This window comes from Piliocolobus tephrosceles, chromosome 3, assembly GCF_002776525.5.
Source record: "Piliocolobus tephrosceles isolate RC106 chromosome 3, ASM277652v3, whole genome shotgun sequence".
NCBI lineage: Eukaryota > Metazoa > Chordata > Mammalia > Primates > Cercopithecidae > Piliocolobus > Piliocolobus tephrosceles.
The window spans coordinates 107,116,082-107,131,808 of record NC_045436.1 but is presented as its reverse complement, the minus strand read 5'-3'; the positions used below and the strand labels follow the sequence as shown (position 1 = coordinate 107,131,808).

Below are 15,727 nucleotides of genomic sequence, written 5' to 3'. Positions count from 1 at the left end.
ACTGCACCTTAGTCTGGGCAACAGAGCAAGATCTTGACTCTAAAAAAAACAGAGAGAAAGAGAGGGAGAAATACAGAAAGAATAGAAAACTCTAGAAATAGTCAAAATATCCATTAACAGTAGAATAGTCATGTAGCAGAATATAGCAGTAAAAACAAATAAATTGCAATAACAACATGAATGGATCTGAGGAACATAATGTCCTGCATAAACAAGTTAAAAAAAAAAAATGCAATGTGAAACCATGTGTACAATATTGAAGACCAGGCAAAAGTAAGTAATATACTTTTAAGAATACAAATACATGTGGTTAAAAAATTTTAAAAACAAACTGAAAATACACACACACACAAAGCCAGAGAATGATGTATACAAATTTTACAGGGATGGAAATTTTGTTAGGGGAAGCAGGAGCTTCCATCCCCTTATTACCTTCAATACCCATTATTGCCTTTGGGAGACCACAAGGGTAATAGCAATATTATTTTCTTATGCTAGGCTTTGTGTGAATGGGTGTTCATATATTGTTATTCTCTGTATTTTATAGATTTAATGCTATTTAATGCTTAATATAAATTATTAATAAAACTCCACAAAGTATTTATGACGGCTCTACTAAAAAGCTCAGGGTTAGGCTGGATCCAGAGCTGGTTCTTCAGTGGCACAATTACATCCTCCAGGACCAAGATCTTCTCCACTGCTCACTTTGCAATCCTCAATTTATGAAAGTCTTTCCTTCTGCTCACAAATTGAACACAGAACTTCCAAATGTTACAAAACCCCAGGAATATACCCAGCAAAGGAGAAGGGTCTCCATCCATGCATTTATTAGTGAGACAACCCTTCTACAGAAGACATCCCCTCAGTGCCACAGACCAGGATTTGGGGCACGTGGCCATTCCTAAATGAATCCTAGGCAAAGAATACTGGATCATTGTGACTGGCTTAGACCACTGATTCTCAAAGTTTGGTCCCTGAGCCATCAGCATCAGCATTCCCTCAAAACTTGATAGAAATGCCCTACCAAGACATATGGAATTAGATATTCTGGGGGTGCAGATCAGCAGCCTGTGTTTTAATACATTCCCCAAGTGAATCTCATGCATACTAGAGTTTGAGAACACTGGCTTAGGCTTAGACTAATTCAAACTTCAACTCTGAAGCTAGAGATATAATCACATTCCTGAGGACACAGGATGGAAAGTGAACACCTAATCAAATGTGGGGCTGTCACGGGAAAGAAAGACGTTTGCCACAGAGTCTCCCTGATGAATCCTTCAGGACATCAGAGAAGGGTTAGAAGCCTCAAGCAAAGTGAAACGTGACTTGGCTCAGCAGGATGAGAGAAGTTCATAGGAATGGGAAGGAAGGGCATATCAAAAAGTAGAAAGAAAATGAGAAAGAAAGTCGCTATAGTTCCTTTAGCCCAGAGCCACTTAACTAATTGGGATTCATTTGTTGCAGATAAAGTAAAAATTCATTTCCCCAAATGTCAATCTAATAATATAAAAGCCCCCAACACCTTCTTTTTCAATTATAAATATGCCTAAAGGGGAATTGTAATGTTAAAGTACCACAGTGTGAACAAAGCAACTAATTCCCCTGCGGTTATTTTTCATATTTAGATGAACTTAGTGAGACTCTGCATTACCCACATCAGAATTTATCTGTACACCTAAATCATCACTATTTTCCTCAAATATGTTCTAACAACAATATCTGGGGTCATATTTTTAACTACTTTGAGGGTTTTCTAATGTGAATAAGAAATGAATATCAAAAGGTGGCAAATAAATGAGTTAAAGACAAATAACAGACCAGAGGGAATATCTGCAACATGTAGAATAGGAAAGTTAACATTCATAATATATACAAAGATCCTCCAAATAAGAAAGAAAAAGAAACAAAATTCAATTAAAAAATGAGAAAAGATGTAAACAGGTCATCAATTTATTCATTCACTCAACTATTCATTTTTGCAAATTCCATATCATTTGCATCCTGGCTCTACCCTTCCTAGTTGTGTGACCTGGGACGTCTGTTTAATTTCTCCATGGCTCAGTTTTCCCACCAACCAGAAGTAGGTAATAATAGTACCGACTTCATAGGGTCTTTATAAGTATCAAAACACTAAATATATGCAAAGCACAAGAAGCCTCAGAAATGCTAGTTATCAAGTTATTATCTTATATATTATAAGACAGCCACTCTTCTAGGCATGGCAATTATCAAAAGAAGAAAAATAAATAGTCAGAAAATAGCAAACAATGCTTACTATCAACAGTATGCACAGGTTTGTGGGGATATAGCATTCCCATGCTTCATCAGTGTAAACTCAGAGCAAAGATTGTGGAACAAGTGAATAGCATCAACTTTAAATGCACATACAACATGATGCCAGAATGCTACCTATAGGACTTTACTTGAGGGTACTCAAAAAAGCATGAAAGTGTTTATCACCACATTTTTATAACAGAAAAGAATACTGGAAATATCCTAAATGTCCATATACGGGGACTGGTAAAAGAAATACGGTACATTTAAATTATGGGAAATCTATTTTAAAAATAAGATAGATGTATATATACTGATATGAAGACATCTTCAAGATATAATATTAAGTTTTTCAAATGAGTGTAACATGATCCTTTTGTGAACATCTTAAAGAGTTTACACATATATTGCATATGCATGAACATGTCTTGGGAAAGAAAATGTCACTGTGGGAAAAAGAACTAAAGATCAGGGATGGTGGGAGTTATTTCCATTTTTATTTTTTATACTACTGGAATTTTTCTATAGCTATTCTTTTTAATGTGGTGAGATTATGAGTTGTCTTTTTTCTTCTTTATTTTTTCAGCATTTTTTAAACCTAATACTTAAAAAAAGCACAGGGGCTTATTATCTCACAATTTTTAAGGGTCAGAAATTCAAGTGGCTTATTAGGATGGCAGGATGCTTCTAGCTCAGGATCTTTCATGAGGCTGCAGTCTCAGCTGAAGGCTTGGTTGGGGCCAGAAGACTTGATTGCAAGGTCACCCATGTGTCCATCAGTCAGAGGCCTCAGTTCTTCACCAAGTGGGCCTTTTCATAGGTCTGCTCACAATATGACAGCTGGCTTTCCCCAGAGCAAGTGATCTAAGAGAGAGAGCAAGAGAACAAGTAGGAAGCCACACTGGCTTTTATGAAATGGCCTCTGAAGTTATATTCCATCACTTCTGCTTTATTCTATTCAGTAGAAGTGAACAGTATCCATGAGTTTGCAGACATTTCAAAACCACAATGGCAGAAGAGGAATATTTATGAGTTAAATACAGAAAGAAAGAGAAGTAGGACTTGATGTATTGAAGATTTGTGAAAAGAACACTAGCCTTCAACCAGGAGAGCTGGGGTTTATTTCACCACATACAACAAGTACTTAATAGATGTTTGGGGCTAGGCACAGTGGCTCATGCCTGTAATCCTAGCACCTTAGGAGGCAGAGGCAGGCAGGTCACTTGAGGTCAGGAGTTCGAGACCAGCCTGGCCAACATGGTGAAACCCTGTCTCCACTAAAAGTACAAAAATTTTTCAGGTGTAGTGGTGCACGCCTGTAGTTCCAACTACTTGGGAGGCTGAGGCAGGAGAATCGCTTGAACCTGGGAGGCAGAGGTTGCAGTGAGCCGAGATCATGCCACTGCACTCCAGCCTGGACGACAGACTGAGACTCTGCCTCAAAAATAAATAAAAAAAATAAAATAAAAATAAAGAAATAAGTGTTTAGTAAGTGTTCATTAAATGAATGAATGTAGAAATTACAGCTTTTCTGAGACTGTTTTCCAGTCTTTGGCTATGTGCATAGGAGCAGTTACCACATTACACAGGCTCTCCAGAGGGCTGGGTGGGATAATGGGCATCAGAGGTCTTTGTAAACTTAACATCTGTAGCCAGATTTTGCAAGGACATAAATTTGGCCTGAGAAAGGAGGAAGAGGCTCTGGCATACTGGAGTCCTTGCCCATGCCAAGTGTCTTTTCTGCCTGGCAGGGTCCCGGAACCTGGGGCAGCACTCTGATCTCAGCTCCCCATCTGAACTCTATCTCAGCCCAGTCCCGACTCCTTGCAATGTCTTACTTCCAGTTGTTACTAAAAATCTGATACATTTGATTTTATGACAGCACCAAACTCATTGGTCTTCCCTATCTTGATAAATAGCAACTCGATTTTTCCCATCACTCAGGCCAAAACTTGGAGTCATTCCCAACATCTCTCTCTATATCACTCCTCACATCCAATTGATCAGTTAATCCTTCTAACCATATCCAGCATCCAGCTTGTCACCACTTCTATCACTACCATGCTATCCAAGCAGTTCCCCACCCTCCCCCCAACCAAACATGTCACCTGGTACACCAACATGATTTCTCTCTAAAGAGAAATCTCTTTTCAACAAGCCATTTGCCTGGACCTAACATCCAAGTCTGGATATAATTTCTGACCCTACCACTAGCATCATTTTGCAACATTTTCCACAGATTATATAATCTAATATCATATGATGAGTAGGCGTGATGCATGCCTGGTGGCACCACACTGCAGCCATGTCATGACAACCAGTCTGTGAGCATATTTGTCTCCTGCGTCACAAGACCCAGGCCTGACTAGGGTCTACCATGGCAAGCAGCATCTGGAACTACTAAGCTGTATGTGACAGGAAGGGGAGACTCCGTCAAACGTTGAAGTTCATCAAACAGAAAAAGTGAGTATACATGATCCTCTATGATATCACACCATTGAATTAACTTATCCTGGAACGGCCAGACTTCTTGTCTCCGATAATAAAACTCTTATTGCTTAAGCCATTTATTAGTTTTTTCTGTTGCAGCTAAAAACATCCTTCATCCTTGTCAATACATCTGCTATTAGTAAGTGTTCATTAAACGAACAGCTAAAACTAGAAAGGATTATGGCAATTTTTTAAAAATCAAATACAATCGGTCAGTTAAAATACAAAAATAAAACTATTCCAGAAACACAATAGAGAAATAGAATACATGATGCTACTAAAAATCTCAGATTAGATAGTTATTAATATTAAATCTAAAGCTCCTGACTCCAGAGGAAAAGAAAAAGAAGATCAAAATTTTAAGAGAGAAAAACCTTTTCCTGATACTAATCCTATGCAAAATCTACCATGAGAAGATAAGGGACACAGAATAACGTAATAGAGGTAGTGTTTCTGTGGCAAAGATTGTTCATGCTTGCCAGATATCCACGTGTTCCATATCCCAGACCCCATGAATCCCAGTGGGATCATGTCACTAATTCTTAACAATGGAATGTGAGCAAAAGCGATGTATCGTTTGTGATCCAGGAAGGATGCACTTCTCCACACCTTCTGTATCTCCTGTCCATACAGCTGGAAACAAAATGCTCTCAAGATGACAGTTTCCAAATAAAAGCCACTTGGATCCCTGAGTTGTCACTTGATGGAAAGCCAAGCCAGAGACCAACCCAATCTATACCAGATTGTGATATTAAAAAGAAACAAATCTTGTTGTGTTAAGCCACTAAAATTTTCAGGTTTATCTGTTCCACTGAATAGCTCAGCTTAGCCTGGCTACTACAGTATCCATCAATAACTTTACACTCTACTTAAGATTTTGGAATCAAGAATGCCATTTGAAAGAGACAGATGGTGGAGGTTTAATTCTTTTAAGTTGAACACATCCTTCATTTTCGTAACAACCCTCAGTTCCTCTTCCAAACACAACACAGAAATGCACACCATAATTTGGTATCCTCTTGAGTCCAGTAAGCATCCTATCTCTCTAAGAGCTGTCCTTTCTCAGGGAACTCTTGTTCACACCCATTCTGTTTCATCCTCTCAATGCAGCATTTAAGAAGCTGAAAACAAAGGAAGACAAGGATAAGTTTAAAACACCAACTTAGTGATGGTAACAAAAAGAACATCACTGAAAGGTTATATATATATTGGGACAGTCATCTTTTTTCAACACTAAAAATCCTGTCAATTGTGTCATTTCAAGTGCTCTGGAATTCAGTAATCCACTACTATAAAAAGTGTGCCAAACCAAAAATATCTGAGATCTCCAAATGAGCACTTTCTTGACTAGAAAATCCTGGGCACCTACATCATCTCAAATGTATAAAAATAAACTGTGAAAGAGTAAAACACTCAGGGAGGAAGGCAAATACTTGTATTTTATCATCTCAGGTGCCAATCTGTAGATTTTTCTACCTCTGTCTTTCTGAGTATAACGCACGGATCCAAGTTTCCCTGAGCTGCTCTAGCACTCAACCTGGGGATGTTTCACACTGAGTCATCCTTCCTATTAGGCTGTTTAGGGAGGGAATTACTGGGATTCCCAATGTAATCTGAGCACCCTTTACTGCCACTTATACCGAAGATGCTACATGCCAAAATGATAACTTATTTCCTGTGTGGACCCTGAATCTCTCCCCCTACCCTAAGTTTTTATCATTAAGTTCCTGCTTTTGACTTTATAGAATCTATTTGTTGGTCCCTATTTCAAGCTATTGTTCCTAAGATTATTCTTACTAGTCCTGCCCCCCTCCAAAATACCCTGGTCCCTAAAGTTGGTGCCTATGACCAAGTATGTTTAATAATACTGAGTATTTGTCATATATCAATAATAAATACATGATGTTTTGTCATTTAAGGTAGTGGTCACCAACCTCCAGGCCACAGACCAGTACCAGTCCATGGCCTGTTAGGAACCGGGCTGCTCAGCTGGAGGTGAATGGCAGGTGAGTAAGCAAAGCTTCATCTGTATTTACAGCTGCTCCCCATGGCTCCCATTACTGCCTGAGCTCCGTCTCCTGTCAGAGCAGCAGCAGCATTAGATTCTCATAGGACCACAAGCCTTATTGTGAACTGCGCATGCGAGGGATCTAGGTTGCACACTCCTTACGAGAATCTAATACTTGATGGTCTGTCACTGTCTCCCATCACCCCCAGATGGGGCCGTCTAGTTACAGGAAACAAGCTCAGGGCTCCTACTGATTCTACATTATGGTGAGTGGTATAATTACATTATTTTATATTACAATGTAATAATAATAGAAATACAGTGCATGATAAATATAATGCACTTGAATCATCCCAAAACCATCTCCCTGCACCCCACCTCCCCAGTCCATGGAAAAATTGTCTTCCATAAAACCGGTCTCTGGTACCAAAAAATCAGTGGTCTCCGGACCACTGATTTAAGGAATCAAAGAAAAAATGATTTCTAAAAGTTAATAAACTTTTTTGTTAGAGACTGAAGCTACAAAGTATAAAGTCAGTTCATTTTAAAGGATATTCTAGACATAATGATCAGGCCATAAGCTAATTGGTTTTCCTACAGAATCTTTAAATTGTCACAACCACACTTTAAGGTAGGTACTATTAGCCCTACTCTGTAAAAGAGGAAACTGAAAACTAAAGAAGTTAAGTAACTTGTCCAGAGTTTCCAGCCTAGGAAGTGGCAGAGTCACTGCTGTCTGACACTATTTAATTTAAGGAATCAAATGTTCCAAGTTATAATGGGTTTCAATAAATTATTATATTGTCCAGAGGCAAGCCAGAGCACAGGATGTTCCTACACTATCTAGAGCCTCCCAGGATTAAGGGGTGGAACAGCACCTGCTCGAGAGAGACGTGTGTGTGTGTGTGTGTGTGATGGTGGAAGCGAGGAAGAAGGTCTAGCCAGGAAGGCGTTACCCATGTCAGTCCATAAATGAGCAGCTAGGATATAAAAGCAGAACCTAAAGGTAATTTTTTTCATCAGTAAATCAAGAAGGACAAATCCACACTTCAGAACTTTTGTCATGAGCCAAAAGTTTAGGGAAGCTAGTTTAAGAGGTGAGGGCATGCACAAAGGAATCCTGCTCATGTGATGCCTGGACTGCTAGGACTGGGGTTGGGAGAAGAGGGTCAGAAGGGCTTTTTAAAGGAGTTTCCTCGGCTGCTGACCATTCTCAGTGCTGGACAGATCCAGCCTCCCTTCCCGTATTCCCATACTCTCCCTCCAGAATCAGAGTTAAATCAATCTGATCCTTGGAAGGTTTTTTACTGTTTTAAATCCACACTGCGGTGCCTTCAGAATAAGGGGGAAAGTTGAGGTTCCAGTTCTTTGCACAGGTAGGAAAAAGGGGAAAGATCTAAACTAAAATACTCTATTTGGTCCAAGATAAATATACTCACACACTCATTTACTTAAGCAATATGTGATGTTATAAACTAGATTGAACATCAATTCTCAAATCATACATTGAATAAGAGCACCCTCATCAGGCCACAACTAATTTATTGAGTTATAGTAACTGTGCTAAACTACCATTTGACTTCCAAAACGAGAAAGTGATGCAATAATAAGCAAAAATTGCAGAGGCATATGCCAACTGTCTCAAAATTGTCCCCCAAAGTCATCTTACCCAATTACCATTTAATAAAGGCAATTGCTAGACAATGTTATTTGTATTCACAGGGAAAAGAACATTAAGGTCAAAATGTTTTTGTTGAAGCTCTACCACTAACTATGGGACCTTCACAAGTTGATGAACCGCTGTTAGCCTCCATTTACTCATCTCTAAAATGGGCATAACCTTATTAAGTCTGCCTTACTAGGATCAAATAAGATACATTTCAAAGTCCTATGAAGTAAAATATAAAGCACTTAATAAAACAATTATAAATTCAGGTATTATCAGTATTATTTTTACTGAATAAGATATAACATAAAGAATCACCTCATTTTGTTCACATCACAAAAATAACCCTTGACAAAAAAGACATTTGTTATTTCTGTGTTATAGGTATCCACATTCTTTAAAAAGTGAATAAAGTATTTAATTACCAAAAAAAAAAGCACTGGCTGTGCAGACTCATGTCTTGAATGATCTACTTTTTAACTCCTTGGTAAGGCTCTGAATCATTTAAATTAGAGGAGAGTATCAACAAAGATTGATTTCAGTACCACAGGTAGGGCACTGTTTTAGGCTTTCAAAGAAATACACTAATTTTATATGTAGATCTTACATCCTAGGAGATACCTCAAGAAGTCATCTACTACACAGAGTAAGTTTCCCTTACAGCTCCTGTCTCAGAGAAAGATCTCAAAGGATAAAATCTGTTAATTACAGTGACCCCTAGAAAGTGTAGTTAAAGGTAGAACCATCATGCCTGTATTGTTAGAAAGTTTTAAATAAATACATGGTGTTTTGAGGAATCAAACAAAAATGACTTGTAATGCTAATAGACATATTTTAAAGAATGAAGCCAGAAAGTATAAAGTCAAAGGCTTAGGTTCCAACAACATTCTGGAGACAATCATGTGCAGCCTGAAGCAAGTCTTCAGACTCCTGCACTTGCATTTCACCTCTCAGAAATTTGCAAAACTATTTACCTTGCCATTATGACTTTAGTGCTCTTCTGCATAGTTTTAAGTGAAACATCCAAATTTTTATTGTAAACATAATTAGTTTAAAAGGATAATTTTTGGTGTGCTGTAAGTATTGGTGCCTTAACATGTATACAATTGAATCTAAATATAGCAATTTGAGACTCATTATCACTCATTAAAAAAACAAGTTCTTGGCCAGGCGCAGTGGCTCACACCTGTAATCCCAGCACTTTGGGAGGCCGAGGTGGGCAGATCACTTGAGGCTGGGAGTTCAAGACCAGCCTGGCCAATGTGGTGAAACCCAATCTCTACTAAAAATACAAAAATTAGGCTGGGCACAGTGGCTCACACCTGTAATCCCAGCACTTTGGGAGGCTGAGGTGGGTGGATCACAAGGTCAGGTGTTCGAGACCAGCCTGATCAACATGGTGAAACCCCATTTCTACTAAAAATACAAAAATTAGCTGGGCTTCATGGCGCACGCCTATAATCCCAGCTACTCAGGAAGCTGAGGCAGGAAAAATAGCTTGAACCTGGGAGGTGGAGGTTGCAGTGAGCCAAGATCACACCACTGCACTCCAGTCAGCAACAGAGCGAGACTCCATCTCAAAAATACATACATACATACATACATACATACATACATACATACATATTAGCTGGGAGTGGTGGCACATGCCTGTAATCCCAGCTACTCAGGAGGATGAGGCAGGATAATTACTTCAACCCAGGAAGCAGAGGTTGCAGTGAGCCGAGATCATGCCACTGCACTCCAGCCTGGGCAACAGAGCAAGACTCCCTCTCAAAGAAAAAAAAAAAAATAGCTCTTCTTTAAAAGTTGAAAATTCTTCGTTTTTCTCCTTTAACTCCGAACCAGTTAGGGTTCAGTACAAGAAACAGAAACCACTCAAGGCATTTTAAGCAAAAAGAGATTTAATATAGAGAACTGGGTTTTTACAAAATCACCAGAGCAAGTTCTAAGTAGGTTTCCAAAAGTCCAGCATAGGCAAATCCACAGAGACAGAAGGTAGATAAGTGGTTGCCTAGGGATGGGGGCAGAGGATGGGAGATGGAGGTTATGAATGTGATGGGGGAGATGAGGAGTGACTGCTAAAAGAGTATGTAGTTTTATTGGAACACAGGCCTGTTCGTTCATTTATGTATTGCCTGTGGCCACGTTCAAATTGCAATGGGAGAGCCGAGTAATTACAACAGAGACTGTATGACCCTCAAAGCCTAAAGTGTGTACTATTTTGTCCTTTAAGAAAAAGTTTGCCAGCTGGGTGCAGTGGCTTACGCCTGTAATCCCAGCACTTTGGGAGGCAGAGGCAGGTGGATCATCTGAGGTCAAGAGTTTGAGACCAGCCTGGCCAACATGGAGAAACCCCGTCTCTACTAAAAATACAAAAAAATTAGCCAGGTGTGGTGGCAGGCGCCTGTAATCCTAGCTACTCGGGAGGCTGAGGCAGGAGAATCGCTTGAACCCAACAGGCGGAGGTTGCAGTAAGCTGAGATCACGCCATTGCACTCCAGCCTGGGTGACAAAAGCGAGACTCCTCCTCAAAAAAATAGAAGAGTTTGCCAACTCCAACTTTCATTCAAAGATGCAATGTTGAACTGTCAGGAATAAATATGTAATTTTTCACCTTCTCTTCCTTGAAATAAAGCTAAAGGAGCACCCAGGGCACAGAATGAGATGCTGGGGAAAGCAAGTCCTCACCAAGCTGTTTCTCACTAAGAACTGTAAAAATTCAGAATGGTCCACCATGTAGATGGGAAGCGTGCTTCTTACTTTAAATATTCTAATCTATGATAGATAAACAATAGTTTTATTTTCAAATGGTAATATTTATATTATGCCAGAAATCACATCCTTTGCAAAATCTTATGATGACAAATTTTAGATGTCAACTTTAAGATGTATGTGGAATACATAGCTATTTTTGTGTCTGTTTTTTCCAAGATGTTTGAAGAGAGCATGCAAACAAAAATGTTGAAAGATCGCTGGCTGAAAGAATAAAGCCCATCTTTCATTTTGGCAAGAGTTTCAGGTGGATGTATAACCTCCCTCCACCCCAACTAGAATTGCTCTAATGATTAGCTATCCTTTTTTGTAATTTATTAAGGTACCTGGTGTCTTTGTTCATTTGCTGTATCACCTTATAGAAGTTTGCAGAAGTAAAGCTCTACATACAAGCTATTTGGGTATGGATACACAAGTGAAAAGGAAACTAACATCTACTGAGCATCCACCACTTGCGAGATCCTCTACATAAATTATCTTATTAATTCCTCACAATTTTACTTGGAGGTACATGTCATTATTATGTTAATCTCATGTTATAGCCTTAAAAAAGATACTACATGATTTTAAGTAATGTACTCAAAACCATATAACTAGTAAACAACAGAACTAGCACAGAAACCCAAGACTGACACTAAAGCCCATGTACCTTCCATTCTCTGCTCTGCCTAATTCAACTTTCTAATACCTCAGTTCTACATAGACATGTATCTGAGTCCAAGACAAGCAAGTACTCTAGAACCTATGATGGTACTACTTAGTCCCTAATAGTCCCTGACACTTAGCTCCCCTATAATTATTTTTTTTTAATTTAGAAAAAAAGATATTTTTAGACAGAGTCTCGCTGTCGCCCAGGCTGAAGTGCAGTGGCATGATCACAGCTCACTGCAGCTTCGACCTCCCAGGCTTAAGCAATCCCCTCATTTCAGCCTCCCGAGTTGGTGAGTTTACAGACACATGCCATCACACCTGGCTAATTTTTGTGTTTTTAGTGGAGATGGGGTTTCACCATGTTGCCCAGGCTGATCTCAAACTCCTGGGCTCAAGCGATTTGCCCACCTCAGCCTCCCAAAGGGCTGGGATTACAAGTGTGAGCCACTGCACCAAGCCTGAAAAAATTTTTCTGATAGAGACAGAGTCTTGCTATGTTTTCCAGGCTGGTCTCAAACTTCAGGACTCAAACAATCCTCCCATCTTGGCCTCCCAAAGTGCTAGGCTTACAGGCCGAGCCACTGCACCTGGCAAGTTCCCCTATAATCATTGTTTGGAAAAATATTCAAACCACCTAACTACCAGTAAGTCACCGGCATCAGCCACTCCAAACAAAACCCAATCTAAAGATGGGGACAGGGCCATCTGTGTTTACCAGTTGACTATCAACCCTGCCTAAAAGCATAGCATCTTCCAAAAAGCTGAAAAGGATGAACTTGCCCAACCATGTCATTGCTTCCAGATAAGGATGCTAAAGACTTAGAGATTAATGCCCTACCAAATGTCACACCATCAGTGGCTGGCTAGGCCAAAACAGAATCTCCTGTATTTTGATGATTGATTGATAAGTTGGTGAATTAGTGACACACTCTGCCTTCTTTCTTTTAGAATCTAAAAGAACTACAGGTGGCTTCTTAAACACAATCTCCAGGGCTGGAGCATGGGCAATTGAAAGTTCAGAACAGAGCCATGAATACCTGTTAAGTGGTTCCAGTCCTGATATCTGTCCCACTTTTCTTCCCTTTGTACCTCATCATCCACTGTTTGCATTCTACCAGTGGAGAACAGTGCATGTAAAACTATACTCAAATCACCTGGGGATCATCCTTGTTAAATTTCAGTCTGTTTCAGTAGGTGTGGAGCGAAGACCAAGATTCCCCATGTTTTTAACAAGCTCCCAAGTGACGCCAATGTTGCTGACCACACTTTGTTTTTTGTTTATTGTTTTGGAGGTTTTATTGAGACAAGGTCTCGCTCTATTGCCCAGGCTGGAGTGCAATGGCATGATCATGGCTCACTACAGCCTCGACCTCCCAGGCTCAATCAATCCTCCTACTTCAGGTGTGCACCACCATGCCTGGCTAATTTTTCCTTTTTTTTTTTTTTTTTTTTTTTTTGGAGAGACAGGGTTTTGCCATATTGCCCAGGCTGATCTTGAACTCCCAGCATACTTTCAGTGGGAAGGACTTACATAACATTGTAAGAGTAGTGTTATTTCATACAAGAACTTTTCTAATTTTAAAAGGAGAAAAAAAAGATTAAATAGTGCTAAGGAATGCCCAAATTAAGATAATTTCTAAAATCTATATTTCTGAGCACTGAACTCTAAGCAGTAAGCAAGTAGCTTCATTTGATGTGTTGGGAAATAGAATTATCACTACTCCTTAAAAAAAAATTAAACACATTTAAAACTTATTACATAAACACACCTACCCCGGATTACACTATCTTTTGTACTTGAGTAAAAGTAATAATGCTGATGAGAATACCTATTTAAAACACATGCTGCATTTTTCTCCTGGCTTAGAATTCATAAAATTCTATTTCTCTTTTACTTGGCTCATTACTCTTCACACTATCTGAAAACAATTCTACCACCAAGTGGACAATACAAAAATTAGCTTATATGATGTTCAACTTTCTCCATTTCTATTCTCCAGCTTCACAGGTTAGCGAAGGTTCTTGATTTGGCCTAGTTAATAGACCCCAGCAAGACTCACTATTTGAAGACTGAGAGCCTCAAAAGATAAGCCAGATTAAAAAATCATTTTCCAGTACCATTTAAACCATGGTATCTAACACTGCTGATAAAGATGTGTAACAGTAAATATTTCCTCCATGGACACTAATGACTAGAACACAACACTAAAGCAGTTTTCTGACATATGAACTCATGGCATGTGTTAATTCACAGCCACAGACCTCGTATAATGAAAGCAGCATGATATTCACTGCTTTTATCTTGGGTTTTTAAAATTCTATACCTAATTCAAAAAACAGAAACAAGCAACATCACGGAGAAGAATAACACAGTGAGAACACCAGTGCCCTTCCACTATGGAGAGTGTGTTTGCCCCACCCCTTGACTCTAGCTCAGTCATGTAATTTATTTTGGCCAATAGGATGTTAGCAGATGTGACATCAGCACACACTGGGAAAGAGCTTGCTGATTGAGCTTATTTGGTCTTGCATCTCTGTTATCACCATGAGAACATGCCCTGCATAGTCTTCTGGAGGATGACAGGCACATGGAACAAAACTATGCTGCCCCAGTAGCCCCAGCCAACAGCCAACTGACCCCCAAATATATAGGCAAACCCAAGCAAGATCAGATGAGCTGCTTAACTGACCCTCCACTGAACTCAAGCACTTGAGCAATAAAATTTATTTTTTATGCACTAAGACTTTCTGGTTGTTTGTTATACAGTATCACTGTGGCAACAGATAGCTGACACAAGGTTAGATATAACGTTTCATTGGTGAAACGAGTGATGTTCTTGATGTGTAGTTAGCTTAACAAATTGTGCAGACGCTTCTGCCCTTTGATGAATGGGATATAAGAATCAGCCAAGACTAGCAGCTTAACATCTTTAGAGTTGACTCTGGAAATAGAAGTGCATTCAGTGCTATGATTCCCCCTACCTACATCAAAACAAAGAATTTGATTGCCTCACCCAACTGGAAGCCTAGCTGATCCTGTTGCTTTCACAATATTTTTGCATTGGCATTAGATTGAATCTTTCATGCAAGCATCTTGCTCAGAAACCTAAAAGGAGAGAGAAAGAGGACTTCACTGTGCTTATATGAACTGGCTATATAATTGTTTTTGTGCTTGTGGAACAATAGATATTTGTATCTGAGGCAAAATTTGATTCAAAGCTAGGTTTTATCAAAAAATAGCTCTAGGTAGCAAGGTTGTAGCAAAGGAGATACAGCTTCCATCCACCCCTAATGATCAGAGGTACCAACATTTACTGAGAGAATCTGTCTATTGACAATAGCCAAATTGGCTTAGGTCAGTTTGCAAAACAGAATACTTTCACATCTGACACAACAGGAATTATATCTTATTAATGGTAGGACCTTGCAAATGCTAAATTTGTTGAAATAGATTTTGTTGAATCCATATGAATCGCTTTAATTTTAAAGATAAGGAAGTGAAACCTAGAAGGTTAAGGGAAATTCTCAAACTCACATCAGAAATGTAGTAGCGAGATCCGGCCACTGCACTCCAGCCTGGGCGACAGAGCGAGACTCCATCTCAAAAAAAAAAAAAAAGAAAGAAATGTAGTAGCAGATTTAGGTCTCAAATCCAGTTTCCCAAATACATAAATAATTATTTGGTTAGGTATTATAGGCTCACACCTATAATACCAGCACTTTGGGAGGCTGAAGCATGAGGACTGTTGAAGGTCTGGAGTTCGAGACTAGCCTGGACAACATAGCAAGACCCAATCTCTACTAAAAATTTAAAAATTAGCCAAGTGTGGTGATACACACCTATAGTCCCAGGTATTCAGGAA

At 39.2% G+C, this 15,727-nt stretch overlaps 1 long non-coding RNA gene across 2 annotated transcripts; it reads right to left on the bottom strand.

Annotated features, from left to right (window-relative positions):
- Positions 1-1,969: 1,969 nt before the first annotated feature.
- On the bottom strand, positions 1,970-15,466 carry LOC111549393. Of its 2 annotated transcripts, XR_002733716.1 has the most exons (4): positions 15,400-15,466; positions 14,879-14,970; positions 5,767-5,885; positions 1,970-3,138 (listed from the first exon to the last, which is right to left on the bottom strand). It is a non-coding gene; the product is annotated as an uncharacterized LOC111549393 (long non-coding RNA). The 2 variants fall into 2 exon arrangements; XR_002733717.1 differs by lacking the exon at positions 5,767-5,885.
- Between the last annotated feature and the right edge of the window lie 261 nt (positions 15,467-15,727).